Source organism: Mustela erminea, chromosome 11 (genome assembly GCF_009829155.1).
Source record: "Mustela erminea isolate mMusErm1 chromosome 11, mMusErm1.Pri, whole genome shotgun sequence".
Lineage (NCBI taxonomy): Eukaryota > Metazoa > Chordata > Mammalia > Carnivora > Mustelidae > Mustela > Mustela erminea.
The window spans coordinates 42356955-42372060 of NC_045624.1; the positions used below are offsets into that span (position 1 = coordinate 42356955).

The window sequence follows — 15106 nt, forward strand, 5'->3', positions numbered from 1 at the left end:
TGAGTAATAAATACATAAATAGTAAATAATGAGGGGAAAAAAGCAAGAATGCTACTCATTTAAAATGCCAAGTCTTTTGTGAGAAGTTTTCCACAATTCCTTCCACAATTCCCTCTGTTTAAAATCCATAGGCAGAGGCCCAGGGTGCTAGGACAGGCTGGACAAAGGAAAAAAGCAAAGCAAGGCCATGGCCATGAAGAGCTTGGGATGAGGAGATCCGGAGGCAAGCTTGAAATAAAAGCCAAAACACAGTAGCCTCAACGGTCTGGGCAGAATGCTGGTAAGAATGCACAAGTCTAATGTTGGCATGTGAAGTGCTTCTCTTACTTGGTAAAGATAAGAAGAGCCCGTTGTGATGGTAACAGTTCATGTGTCAACTTAGCTAAGGGATAATGACCACTTGCTTGGCCAGATAGGAGTGTAAGATGTTACTCTGAAGGTATTTTGCAGATGTGACTAATATCTACATTCAACCTCAGTTTAAATATACCAGGTAACCCTCAATAATATGGGTGGGACTCATCCAATGAGTTGGAAGCCTTAAGAGAAAAAGCTGAGGTTTCCCAGCAAGAATTCCTTGAGAAACATGGGAATCATGCTTGAATTTCCAGCCGGCTGCTCCTTTGTGAATTTCAGACTTGCCAGTCCCAAAATCATTTGAGCAACTTTTTTTCTTAAAATTAATCTCTCTCTGTCTCCCTCTCTTTGTCTCTGTCTCTATATTTCTACTGACTATGTTTTCTGTGGAGAATCTTAATATACTCTCTAAATATCTGAGACATCACAGTAGCACTTTTTCTTATATTAAATTAATTTTAAGTTATGCAATAACAGATACACGAATTCTTCTCTAAAACCTGTAACAATTCAGGGGGTCCTAGCTGACTCAGTTGGTAGAGCAAATGACTCTTGATCTTGGGGTCATGAGTTCAAGCCCCATTTTGGGTGTAGAGATTACTTAAAACAAAAACAAAAACAAAAATAAAAAACAACCTGTAACAATGCAGATAAAGCTCAAAGCCCCTTTGTCACTACTCTCTGTCTTAATCAACTTCCTTCTCCCAGAAGGTAACTATTTTGATTACATTATCTTTCCAGTCCTTTGAAAAATACTTTATAGCTGGATACCTCTGTGTATACACATACACACACACGCACGCACGCATAGAAATAAAGAGTATTGTGTGTGTGCGATTAGCAATTTGGTATTTACTATACTCTGTATATATTGTGTGTATTGTTTTTCTCAGTCAGTGAGAGAAATGGCCAAATAAAAGGTGATACTTTCATACAGTGCAGTAAAATAGTTCAGTTAGAAGAAATGGATTAGATTTGCTAAAACAAAATATGTTGACAATATGGGGAAGCTTCTAGACTGAGGGGTGGGGGGAGCTGGTGAGTGCGTACTGAGTCAGCTCCATTCTTGAAGCCACTATCCTCCCCAAGCATCCCTGGGCTTTTGTGGCCCTGCCAGGCGGAAACCCAAACCTGGTCTGCCAGGCTCCGGGACTCGAGCAGTTTCTCATGGTTTCTCCTCCAGCCCTATCCTTTCCAGAAGTCCAGACTGGAGCGAGCTTCTCCGTGAGCCCTGCAGTTTATAACACTGATATTCTGGTTCTCCCTCTCAGATTTATAGATAGATTCCTGCGGCCCTGGGAAGAGCTCAGAGCCTTGAAACTACAGATGGTTGGAGTTAGGGGGCACTGTGGTAGTGTTGGGGGGCAAGGTATATGACTGGAGTGGGAGGCCCACAGGGTTGACGACCTCCACTCCCTTGAAAGGCACAGGCGCAGATACCTCCAGCATGCTTACTCATCTCCCATTTGGAGAACAGTCTTTGCTCAGTGCCAGGTTCTATACTTTTTCTCTGGTCCTTTTTTGACCAGAGAAGTCACCTTCTTCTGGAAGGTCCATTTCTCCAGCAGTCTAGATATGGGTGGCATTGAGAAAGCATCAAGAATGGAAACTGTTATGAAAAGGGCTGGTCTGAGGGGAGTGAGGGAGTGGTTTTTAATTCTCTCCTTCGAGATAGACGGACTGTTGTCAGGAACAGATAACAGCCAGAGAGGCCTTTGAAGTGTCAGAACGATGTTTCTCTTTCAGAAGCTGGTGTATAGATAGTAGAGCATGAATAAGTGATTTGAACTTGCCTTTTAAAACTTTAGGGCAACCTGTGGACCAACAAAAGGGGGCTTAGACATCTGTTAACAGAAGGACTCAACTGACACTGGGATGCTGATGGCTGATCCAATTAGGGGCCAGTGTTGGGGAGGAGGCACTTATGTCCCCAGTATATAGTGCGCTGTCTGGGAGGGGCCCGGGGTCCTGGGAGTGTTTACAGGTCAGGAAAAGATAAGGAGCCCCTAGAGCAGGTGGTGTGGCAGATATGGGCACACAAATTCCTATCAAGCCCTGCTAAGAATACAAATGAGAGACTGCCCAAGATCTTCTCCTCTTGCTTTCAGGAAATTTGTTTCATGGGGAGAAACATTTCAATGCCATAATGTCTTTTTTCAAATTAGAGAACACACTGTCACATCCAGGCCACTTTTTCAGCCTGGGCAATGGTGTTGTGAGTGTTGTTTCCACACCTCGTCCGTACTGAGTTGATTTCCATTGAACTCTTTCAGTATCAGAAGAAGAAGAAAGGGAAACATTAGAATATTGGTGATGTTTCTTTGTAAGATCAGAAATCCAGATCTCCATGGTGAGTGGGCAGAAGGAGAAGGAGGCAGGCTACTCTGGGGACGGTGGGATGAGGAAGGTGGTGGATACAGGGCTGTTTCCCTTACTGAGACTGTCTTCACCAGCACCACCTACGGCTCTGCTCTGCTGCCTGTGTCTCTTAGCTGGATGAAAGCAGGTGGCCGTGTCTCCTCCATGGAGTCTGTGGTATTCGGTGACTTCCCACAGAAATCTGCCCCACCTCAGCCTCCTGTTATAGAATCTGCTGCGGTTGGCCTCAGCTTACTGCTCCTCCAGGAAGAGACTCTTACTTCAGAGGAGAGAGTAAATGAGTCTCTCTGCTCTGCCCCTCAGAACTGTCTTACCTACTCTAAACCTGACAGAAATTCCTTCAATTTTGCAACACGTGAGGTCAAATCTCCCTATTTTCTCCTTCTGACACAGAACTTTTTTCAACTAAAATTATACCCTGAAGGCCTTCTGGATGAGAACTGGAAGGAGGAGGAGATTTAAAAATTTGAACTAGAATTTTTTCCAGAATGTTTCTCTCCTCATGCTCTCCTTTCCTCACATAACTAACTGCCTGTGGTAAGTAGAGTGAAGGCTCATTGCCAGAAAAACAACACTGAAGTGGGTAAACGGTTTGCTTTTCACATGGCACGTTGGTGCTCATGCGGCTGGCATCGAAGTGCAGAATTCCAGAAATCAAGTTTCTCTGTAATGGAGGATACCTCTGGCCTCTCACTGGTCATGGGGCAGCTGTGTTCCTTGTCTTCGTGTGGCACAATTCTGAGCCAGGCATCCAGTATCTTCGGAGTAGGCCTGGAGCTCAGATTGTCTCCACAGGGAGCACAGTGACAAACACTGCAAATCAAATTATCCTGGTTAGATAGATCCGTGAGTTGGAAGTCGGGCCTCAGGAGGGCTGGCATAGTTGGTGCTGGCTTGGCTGAGCCTTTTTTCTTAGAAGCTTGTGGTCACTGTGCTTTGGGCTGGTAGAACCACGGCTCTCTGTAAACAGGTCAGAGTCTATTCTCCTTGGGACTGGATGGTATCTATTGGACAAGCTGAGCAGGTCCTGTGAAATTAGGGTCCCTGTTCCTGCTTTAGAGTTCTCTATTTGAAGACAATCTCCCCTCAGAGTCTTCAGGAAACTTCCAGATGCAAGAATCTCCCCACTCCCTTCTTGCTTTCTGGCGTCTTCCTAAGAGCCATGTTTATTCACTTGTTTATTAATTCATTCACCATCAATTAATTGTCTATAGTATAAGGTGTTAGCAGTACATGTAGAGTGTATAAATTATACTTGGCCAAGTTTAAATCATGTTTCATTGAGTAGTACAAGGGGCATTAAGTATGCAAACACTTACTTGTAGGATCATTTATTCATAGCATTCTTACCCATGCACGCACAAACACACAGACACACACAAATCCCCAGGGTAATATGAGGATTTAGAAAATTGTAACAATGGGAATTGAGGAAGCAAGTTCGGACGCATTTGAGTATTACAATCAGGTGAGTGATTTGTAGAAAAGCCTGACTTGGGATCAGACTCTTTGCTACTCCCTAGATGTGTAATACATAGGTAAGTGGTAACATTTCTTAGTCTATTTTTTCACTTATAAGATGAAGATAGAGATAAAATCTGCTGCAGAAATAATCCTAAAATTTGTATGGAATCAGAAGAGACCCCGAATCGCTAAGGAAATGTTGAAAAACAAAAATAAATCTGGGGCCATCACGTTACCTGATTTCAAGCTTCATTACAAAGCTGTGATCACCAAGACAGCATGGTATTGGCATAAAAACAGACACATAGACCAGTGGAACAGAGTAGAGAGCCCAGATATGGACCCTCAACTCTATGGTCAATTAATCTTCGACAAAACAGGAAAAAATATACAGTGGAAAAAAGACAGTCTCTTCAATAAATTGTGCTGGGAAAACTGGGCAGCTATATGTAGAAGAATGAAATTCGACCATTCTCTTACACCGTACACAAAGATAAACTCAAAATGGATAAAAGACCTCAACGTGAGACAGGAATCCATCAGAATCCTAGAGGAGAACATAGGCAGTAATCTCTTCGATATCAGCCACAGCAACTTCTTTCAAGATATGTCTCCAAAGGCAAAGGGAACAAAAGCGAAAATAAACTTTTGGGACTTCATCAAAATCAAAAGCTTCTGCACAGCAAAGGAAACAGTCAAAAAAACAAAGAGGCAACCCAAGGAACGGGAGAAGATATTTGCAAATGACAGTACAGACAAAAGGTTGATATCCAGGATCTATTATGAACTCCTCAAACTCAACACACACGAAACAGGCAAACATATCAAAAAATGGGAAGAAGATATGAACAGACACTTCTCCAATCAACACATACAAATGGCTATCAGACACATGAAAAAATGTTCATCATCATTAGCCCTCAGGGAGATTCAAATTAAAACCACATTGAGATATCACCTTACACCAGTTAGAAAGGCCAAAATTAACAAAACAGGAAACAACATGTGTTGGAGAGGATGTGAAGAAAGGGGAACCCTCTTACACTGTTGGTGGGAATGCAAGTTGGTGCAGCCTCTTTGGAGAACAGTGTGGAGATTCCTCAAGAAATTAAAAATAGAACTTCCCTATGACCCTGCCATTGCACTCCTGGGTATTTACCCCAAAGATACAGATGTCGTGAAAAGAAGGGCCATCTGTACCCCAATGTTTATAGCAGCAATGGTCACGGTTGCCAAACTATGGAAAGAACCAAGATGCCCTTCAACGGACGAATGGATAAGGAAGATGTGGTCCATATACACTATGGAGTATTATGCCTCCATCAGAAAGGACGAATACCCAACTTTTGTAGCAACATGGACCAGACTGGAAGAGATTATGCTGAGTGAAATAAGTCAAGCAGAGAGAGTCAATTATCATATGGTTTCACTTATTTGTGGAGCATAACAAATATCATGGAGGACAAGGAGTGTTAGAGAGGAGAAGGGAGTTGGGGTGAATTGGAAGGGGAGGTGAATCATGAGAGACTATGGACTCTGAAAAACAATTCGAGGGGTTTGAAGTGGCATGGGTGTGGGAGGTTGGGGTACCAGGTGGTGGATATTATAGAGGGCATGGATTGCATGGAGCACTGGGTGTGGTGAAAAAATAATGAATACTGTTTTTCTGAAAATAAATAAATTGAAAAAAAAAATCTGCTGCAGAACATTTGTGATGGATAGAAATGACAATGAAAATGCAGACTCCGAGCTCAGTGCCCAATGCATAGTATATACACAATAAAAACTGTTTTTTCTCCTTCCTAAGTTTCATGGACTACGTACAGGTTTGAGGAATGTTTTATAAGTAACTCACAGCCTTTTCAGGAAGATGTTTGAATTCACTCTGTTCATCCTACTTTCGGTTCCAGTCTGTTGGAATTTCACCCGAGTCTAACAGGCCCTCCACCCTGGATTCCTTCACCCAGCCAGGTAGGGATGGTGTCCCAACACGGGTCTCAAACCTATTGGAGAAATATAGTTGGGAATCAAATGCCCCCTAGTGGTCATGTGAGGCAAAATTCCAGCCAGATGCTCAATACTGAGTAGAAGTAATGGGTGAGTTTGGAATATTTCAGTGACTAAAGACTACAGCACTTTCAACTCACTTACATGGTTGTAGGCATGACTAATTGGTTTTCTGCCTCAAAGTGATGAGGCCATGCGGTGACATTATCTCTCTGCAGTCCAGAAAATGAAGACCTGGGATTTAGAAGGATGAATTACAGCATCCCCTGAATAATGCTGGTGTCGCCACAGGGTTGGTATTTGGGGTTTCATCCTATGGGATAGGCTTCCAGGGCCAAAAGGAAGCCTTTGAGGGCAGGCATTAAGTCTAGGGCACCACTCCAGGGTGGAATTCCATCTTCCCCATCGAAAGTGCTTAATAAATATATCTGTTGGATGTATACACAGATATATATCTATATCTCGGGCAGCAATATATGTATATGTATATGTATCTACAGTTCAATAAATATATGTTGGGTGGATATACAGTTAATGACAAGTGAAAGGTTACTTATATGTATCATAGAACAGGTTATCTGAAATGGGAGTTATATCAGGAAAACACCAGACATTTAGTTGGGGGACACTATTTTTGGTGCTGGTTATGTCAGACTCGTCTGGAGACAAAAACAAGATTTATCCAAATTCAAGGAATGGTAATTCTCTTTTCCAGGGGAGTCCTGGAAACTGAAATTAAAAGTGTAAAGTATCATTAATAATTATAGGGTGAGTGGGAACTAATTTTATTGGAGTGAATCACATTAATCTAGCACCTGACTTACTTAGTTTGTCACATATAGTAGATGCTTAATAAATGTTTGTTCTTGATTGATTGTCATGGACCAAACATTTGAGAAGCTTTACATATTGCTCATGGATATCACAGACTGACCAATGAGATGTCACTGTCCTCCATTTTGTAAGTAAGAAAATAGGGCTCATGGAATACCCAGCTCATAAGCGATGTCGCTGGGATGTGAACATAGCTTTCCTGGACTGTAAAGTCCATCCCCAGCTTACTATAGAGGTTTTCTGTTCCAATTTGGGGCCAGGACTGGTGAAGTTGACTCATTTATTTTCAATTTTCATTCATTTCCCTCTGACCCAAAACTTGTCCGTAGCTGGGTTTCTGGGGCTGGGTCAGTTTCATGACTGTGTCTGGCAGAACTGAGTGTATAAGGTCGATGCTCAGTACGTGTTTGAATGGACGGACCCTGGAGCAGAGCATGACTCCCACCCAACCGTCGTCATAAATATCACACAAGATGCAGCTGCATCATCTGTCCCAGGAATCACAGAACCTTCTGTACCGCTTACATTTTCATGGCTCATTTTATGATTATTGTTATTTTCGTGATGTTGAAGATGAATCTCTCAAACACAGGAAGGAGCAAATATATCTTGGTTCCCAAGAGAGGAAATGAAATCTCAGAAAGGTTATGATTCAGCCTCAGTTCTCAAGGAGCAGCAGGAAAGAAACTCTGCTCTTCTGTCACTGAGACTCATATGCCACCTGTCATTCACAGCACACAGGCTCTGAGGCTGCTCAAAGCTCTATTAATTTGCTTAGGTGGGCTGCAGATATCCAAAGCAAAGATCTGAAGATGTTTAATTCCACTGAGGATGAATCACCACTCAATGCAGGGAACACAGAATTCAAAGTGAGGCAGGTAGGAACAGACTACAAAGCTTTGGACGCCTGAAGGTGCCTAATTAGACCTGGGGAATGAGATCCATTGAGGGGATCTAGAAACTCTTGGGCAGCAACTTCTTTTGCACAGTTGGGAACCTCTCCCTCGGGAGTTTGTACCAACTACTCCCCGTGTCTCACCCCACCTGCTGCTTCAGAGACGCTGCCAGGGAATGGTTGGCTAGAAGGCTCAGAGGGAAGTCTGGGTTTGTTGCAGAGAACACACCTTAACTTCTTCCCCACCACCCCCTCCTCCTAATGATGCCCCCTTTGAAAATCTGCAATTTCCCACTAACCATCTGAGAGATGCCCATGCAAATACAATTCAATCACTACCATCAAATCATCTATCTGCATTCACCTTTTCAAACTATTTTACCTAAAACTAAGAGAATCCCATCTAGGATTATCCCATCTAGGATTAGGATAGCCTTCATTTCTAGTACTTAGTTACCAAGTATGAAAAAAACATATAACAAGACTTCTAAAATAATTACTATTGCAAAAAATGAGAAAATTATATAAAGCTACATGTAAGTCTGGATGTTAATTTAAGTTTCAAATTTTCTCTAAGGCTTTTCATACCCCTTTAACAGGGGCCCAGGGCAGGGATGTAGGTTTCAATCTCTGACTAGGGGCTGGTGGGACACACTGAGCGGGGGGGGGGGGTCTCCTGCTTGAACGAGAATGTGAATGGGATGGGCAGTATTGTCACAGCCTGGGTTTGTTGAGGTTAACAGCATGGTTGTGGACCACGGCAGTCCCAAAGGGTTATGGACCAAGAGTCATTCTGTGAACTCTATGTAGTATATCTGGGGGAAAGGCATTTGCCCTGAGGGGAGAACCTTGTCATCCATCCATCTATTTCTCTCTATCTATCTATCTTGGTATAGAAATGATACTCAGACCAGAAGTGGAAAACTGTCCTCGAAATCATGTTGCTGTAAATACACACATACTTGCTGCATTCTGTATAATCAAGTTCAACAAGCATTTGTTGAGAATCTAGTTCTAAAGTTCAACATAGTTTGGGGATAGAAGGAAGGCTAAGACAAGGAGCTCATGGTCTAATGGTGGAGAAATAAATGTAAAAAAAAAAAAATTACTGTGAGCTACTATGATGGAGATTTTGTAGAATTCCAAAAAAGGACATGCAGTAGAACTTTAGGAAAGACTGGCCATGGTTGGTCAAAAGGTGTATCTTGGAGAAATTAATATATGAATTGAGTCAAAAAATGAATAGAAGTAGCCAAGGAAAGAGTAGGATGGCTGGCAATAATATAAATGAAGGCAGAGGTTGAGAACTTTCAGGTTAGTGAGGACAGATGGGGGCCACTCGGGAACGTTAAGTGTGGTCACAGAGCAATGAAAGGCTTAGTAATGAGAAATCAGACCTGTGTCCCGAAAACCAACTATTTCAAATGGGCAAGGTCCATCTTAGGTCTCTGTTCTGAGTTAGGAGAACTTGCTACCAAGAGAAGAAAGGAATTCTCCTTCTGGAACCTTCTCTAGTTACATTCATTTCTTCAACTGTCTTTGCCCTACCACTCAACACCACCATCACAAGTGAAAGAAGACCACAATTTTATCTCCTTCAAATTGGGACTGCACAGAGAAATGATTCACAGCCTAACATTTATATCTCAAGTTAGCCTCTAGGACACATTAAATAACTGCATCAGCTCTTTCTACTCTGACGAGGAAGGGTTACTTATTGGTCTGGAGTATTTTATCATTAACTGCCATGGGTTATATTTCATGTTTAATTCCCAAAGTTAATTTCCCACTACCTAATTGTTCTCATTTCAATCAGGGTTTGGTGCATGGGACTGCCTTTAGATGGGACTGTCTGATTCAGCTTTTTGATTTCCAGTGAATTCTTGAATTTCACCCACAGCAGAATCACCAGCGCCCCATATTCATTTCAATGTGAGTCCCTTCTTGTGATTCATTCCCGGATCATAAGAGAACCTCTAGATCAATCACAAATAAGGTGTATTGGACATTTTGGGGCAATTAAATTCTGGAATTCCAGGGCACCTGGGTGACTACAAGGGTTAAGCCTCTGCCTTCAGCTTAGGTCATGGTCTCAGGGTCCTGGGATGGAGCCCTGCATTGGGAAGGGGGTGTCTGTGCTCAGCAGGGGCCTGCTTCCCCTTTTCTCTCTGCCTGCCTCTTTACCTAATTGTAATCTCTTTCTGTCAAATAAATAAATAAAATCTTAAAAAAAATTTCTGGAATTCCATCTGAATTCCCATAATATACCAGATCACAGATACTAGAAATCATCTGAAAACTCACTGGGCTGCAAGTTCAGGTAGTAAATAATGTTTGTTGAACAAATGAATGAAACTCCTGCTATGTACCAAGAGCTGAGATTAACATTTAAATTGCTATTTGAGCTCTAGACCTTTGAAATAGAAAACTAACATTTGGATAAATTAGGTCCAAATCTCTACACATAGTAGAAACTAAATAATTACTACATAATAAAAATACCAAAAAAACAATTCTTCCTTGTGATTCACATAATTAAAAAAGTAAGCCTCCAGGGGATGCCTGGGTAGCTCAGTCAGTTAAGCAACTGACTCTTAGTTTTGGCTCAGATCATGATCTCAGGGTGGTGGGATTGGGTCCCAAGAGGGGCTCCACGCTCAAAGTGGAGTCTGCTTGAGATTCTCTCTCTCTCTCTCTCTCTCTCTGACCTTCCTCCTGCTCACGTGTGTGCACGTTCTCTCCTACTCTCTCTCAAATAATTGAATAAATAAATAAATAAATAATTTCTTAAAACAAACAAACCAACAAAAACCTCCAGGAATCTGTTTTATGTTCTGAGGGTACTAATAAATGGGGAAAGTTTCCAAGGAATCTTTCTCCCTGAGAGCCCACTGCAGTACAGACTCTGATACTTTCAATCTGTACTTTGCAATCCATCTAGGAGATTCACAATCAAGTAGCCAAAAGAAACCAGGAGGAGTCAAACAAATGAAGAACAACAGAAGCAGACGTGAAGACAGGATATGGAAGCGATGAGAATGGGTAGCGGGAAGGGGCATGAGAGGTGCTCAGTACAAAGATTCCAGGTAGATCATCTTGAACTCTGGGTGATTTTATTTTCTGGGGACCGAAGTTGGGTGGTTGGCCAGAAGGTTATAAATGGCTAATTGTTTGTCTGTACCCAACTCATACAGCTGGTGGTCTGCCTTGGTTTCCATTTGTCCTTTGGTTCCCTTGCCTGCATTTCTACATTTACTCTGAGTCTTGCAAGGCTCCCCTGCCCAGGGTAGCACACTAATCTCTCTACGTCTCATCAGTCATTCCATGGGAGCCTATCTGAGATCTAGAGAGGCAACCACCCACCTAGCAGCAGGCATCATTCTCACCTGAGCCTCTTGGATTTTGATGGGGTTGACCACAACACCTTGGGCCTATACTCAGGAGCTTCAGTTACCCCAACAGGGACCTGTCCCAGAGAGACTGGTCCTCTAGGCTGGTGCCTGCTTCTGTCTAAGCCACCTTACTAGTATTCTCCACTCGCTATGGGAGTCTAAACACATTTTGCGGTTCAACCCATCCCAATGATGATAGAGAAATGATGCAAATGATTGGAAAAGTCGATTTTCAAAGAAACAGATAACTCACAGGTCACGTGCATAAGTTAAAAATCACTTTCAAAATCTCAATTGGAGGCTGAAGTGGCGAAAAATTATGAGGAGAGTGATATGGGAAAATGGAGAAATAAAGAAATGGGAGAGTTCACTAAATTCCTGAATCGAGCTGTGGCTCTGGAAGTGGGTAACCATAATTCTTTAAAGACCACATCCCTCTCCTCTACACCCAGGTCATTACTAGAGAGACACTGGCAGCTCCCCAGACCTTTCCATGTGTGAGCCTCAGGGGCCGGGACATTCTCTGGAACTCCTCCTCCTTCATTTTGGCATACTCCCTCCTCCCTCTGTTTGGCATGTGTTGTTGTCACAAAGGTGTCTTGCTTTCAGATGCCTTTTAGAACCCCCCTTAAGGTTTCTCTGCAGAAAAAAATTGATGCTTTCATTTGCTCTTATGGAAATGCAATGAGCAAAAAATATGTGAAAATCTGTATGGTGTACTTTATAGGATTACTTAATTATTTCTGCTAATAAAAGTAGTCTGTGTTCATGGTCAAAAATTAAGTTACATACTGAAAAAGAACAAAGACAAAACCCCACCTTCCAGAGAGAATGTTTCACTTTCCCATTTTGGTATATTTCCTTCCATATTTTCTGAGTATATATCAATATAGCATATAAAACTTAGAATGTATTATATATGCAGTTTATCATGATTTTAAAAAAGCTTTAGCATTAAATGAAGAGCAATGATTGTTATAGGTGCATAATATTCCTTAATATTTCATCCTGTGATTCTATCATATTTTCCTCTTCTATTGTCCAAGACCTATGGAATAAAATAAGCTGACACTTAAGACCATGTCTCAGACTTTCTTCTTCTTCTTTCTTTCTTTTTTTTTTTTTTTAAGATTTTATTTATTTGGGGTACCTGGGTGGCTCAGATGGTTAAACATCTGCCTTTAGCTCGGGTAATGATCATGAGGTCCTTGAATGAAGCCCCAGGTTGGGCTCCTGGCTCGGTGGGGAGCCTGCTTCTCCCTCTCCCTCTGTTATTCTCCCCGCTCATTCTCTCTCTCTTTCTGTATCTCTCTCTCAAGTGAATAAATAAAAATTTTTTAAAAACAAACTCTTCAAAAAAAGATTTTATTTATTTGACAGAAAGATAGAAGAGCACAAGCAAGGGGGAGCAGCTGGCAAAAAGAGAGAGAAGCAGGCTCTCTGCTGAGCAAAGAGCCTGACACGGGGCTCGAGCCCAGCACCCCGTGATCATGACATGAGCTGAAGGCAGACACTTAACTGACTGAGCCACCCAGGTGCCCATCTCATCCAATTCTTATTCTTAAAAATTCTTTAGAATTCTTTAGTATTCTTATAATTCTGCAAGGAGAGTTAACTAAATCCAAGTGCAAATACATTGTTTAGGCTTGAGTGTATATCACGAAATGGTTCTCCTGAAAAGTTAGCTTAACTGTCCTGATTTACTGACAGTGTTACAGAAATGTCACATGCTTTACATATTTTTCTTGAATCTTTGCCAGTTGGATAGGTCTCATTGTTAAGGTTGTATCATTCAGACCACTGGCAAAAATATTTTGATATGTTCTTTTAACTCTGCATTTAATCTAAAATTATTTTTATTTTCTTTGCCCATTTTTCCATCAAAAACATCTTTTTTTTTCTTCTAGGAGCTCATTATATACTAATGGCTTTAATCATGTTACTCTTGTCATACAATTATTATATGTATCATTACTAGCTATAATACTACATATATTTAGTTTTATTGCCAATAATTTTCTTAGTTTTTGTTTTCCTTTGAATTTTAATTTTTTGAATTTTAAATTTTTTTTGAATTTTTATTTTTAAACTCTGAAAGTTTTTACTCATCTCAAAATCAGTCTGATAGTTATACTTTTTTCTAGCTATTTTATAAAAACTTATTTCCGAAATCCAACTGAAATTGATTTTACAACCTTACCTGATCTAAGAATCATCACCCAAACACCCATCCTCTACTTTTATTGCCCAAATACACATTCCTTCTTATTGATTTTTGCAGTTTCTTTGTAGTATTAAGTTCATTTATGCACAAGAATTTTATTTTCAGGGCAGACCATTTGTTATTATTGATCTGTCAAGTATCGTGCTAATTCTGAAATGTTTTTGCTTAATGCAGACTTATATTTATTAAAAGCTGATAGGGAAAAATCCCTTTCCTCATTAGCATTTATATTAAAATCTCTTAGTTTTTCTCACCTGTTTTTTTATGAGTTTTGAATTATTTTGTCACAATAAAACAATCACATTGAAGTTTTGACTAAAATGGTTTTAAACATCATAAGATAATTTGGAAGGAAGTGACATCTTCACAAAATTTGATCTCCCTATTCTGAAGCACCATGTTTTTTCATTTATTCAAATATTTTATATATTTCAATAGTGCTTAGCATTAGGAATGATGCTATCTTAAATTTGACTAGTGCTTTCCAGTTTGTATTTTCATGATGCTTCCACAGGCCGACCAGGAGCCCTAACTTAGGTATCTAGAGACTACAGCTCTGTCCTGTCTCTACCATTTACTAGCCTGTCTGACTTTGGGAAGATCACTTTACCTTTCTGGGTCTCATCGGCCCCAAAAGGAGGTTCTGTTGGGTTACTGCACAGGTATGGGAAAAGAATACTATGTGGCGTTTTCTGAGGTGTGTTCCAGGGACCACTGTCTCCATGGCATATTATTAGAGGTAACATCCTCATGTACTATGGTCAGATATGTTTGGGAAATCTTGATTAAGCAGAATTAAACTGTTTTTTTTCTTACGGTAAGACTTCTCAGAAACTTAAATAGGCTAATACACTATATATGATGAATATAGTATGTGCTCTTTTCTACACTTTTTTGGTCATAGTTCTTTTTTACACACTTAGCAACTTACATTGTTTGAGTTCTGTGGAACATCTTTAGGGAGCTCTGTTACGGTGGAGAATGCATGTGCTTCTGAACCAGATGGCTGGGTTCACATTTCTGGACAATCAACTATTGTGTGAACTTGGCTTCTATGCGCCTCACCTTTCTCTCTGTAAATCAAGGATGATAATGCCTGTTTCAGAGTTGCAGGAGTGGCATTCACAATTCTCCAATAGCCCCTGACTTTCTCAGGAGGAGGCTGTTATTTCTGTGTTCCATTGATGTCAGATCCGACCATGAACTTACTTTAGCCAGTGAATCGGGAGCAGAAGTGAAGTGCGCCCCTTCTAGGCAGAAGCTAAAAGAACCAGGACAGGGTTCACCCTTTTCTGTCTGTCTGTCTGACTGTCTTCTAGTCCTGATATTAAGGCAGCCTTAATATCAGCCTATGACCCTGAGGGACTACAATAAGCAGAGGCCCCTTGTTAACTTATAATAAACACATGGCATGACAGGAAATAAATATTATACTTTCAACTTTCTGATAATAGCTGGTTATTTGTTACCATGACATGATTTAGGTTAACCTGAGTAATAAAGGAGTAAATAAAATAATTGATGGAGAAGACAAAGTGCTTAGCAGTTGGCATT

The 15106-nt window shown here is 40.9% G+C and overlaps 1 protein-coding gene across 1 annotated transcript in view; it reads right to left on the reverse strand.

Moving 5' to 3' along the window:
- NPSR1 (neuropeptide S receptor 1) overlaps nt 1-15106 on the reverse strand; it is a 183173-nt gene that overhangs the window by 118677 nt on the left and 49390 nt on the right. The gene's annotated exons all lie outside the window — the stretch shown is intronic.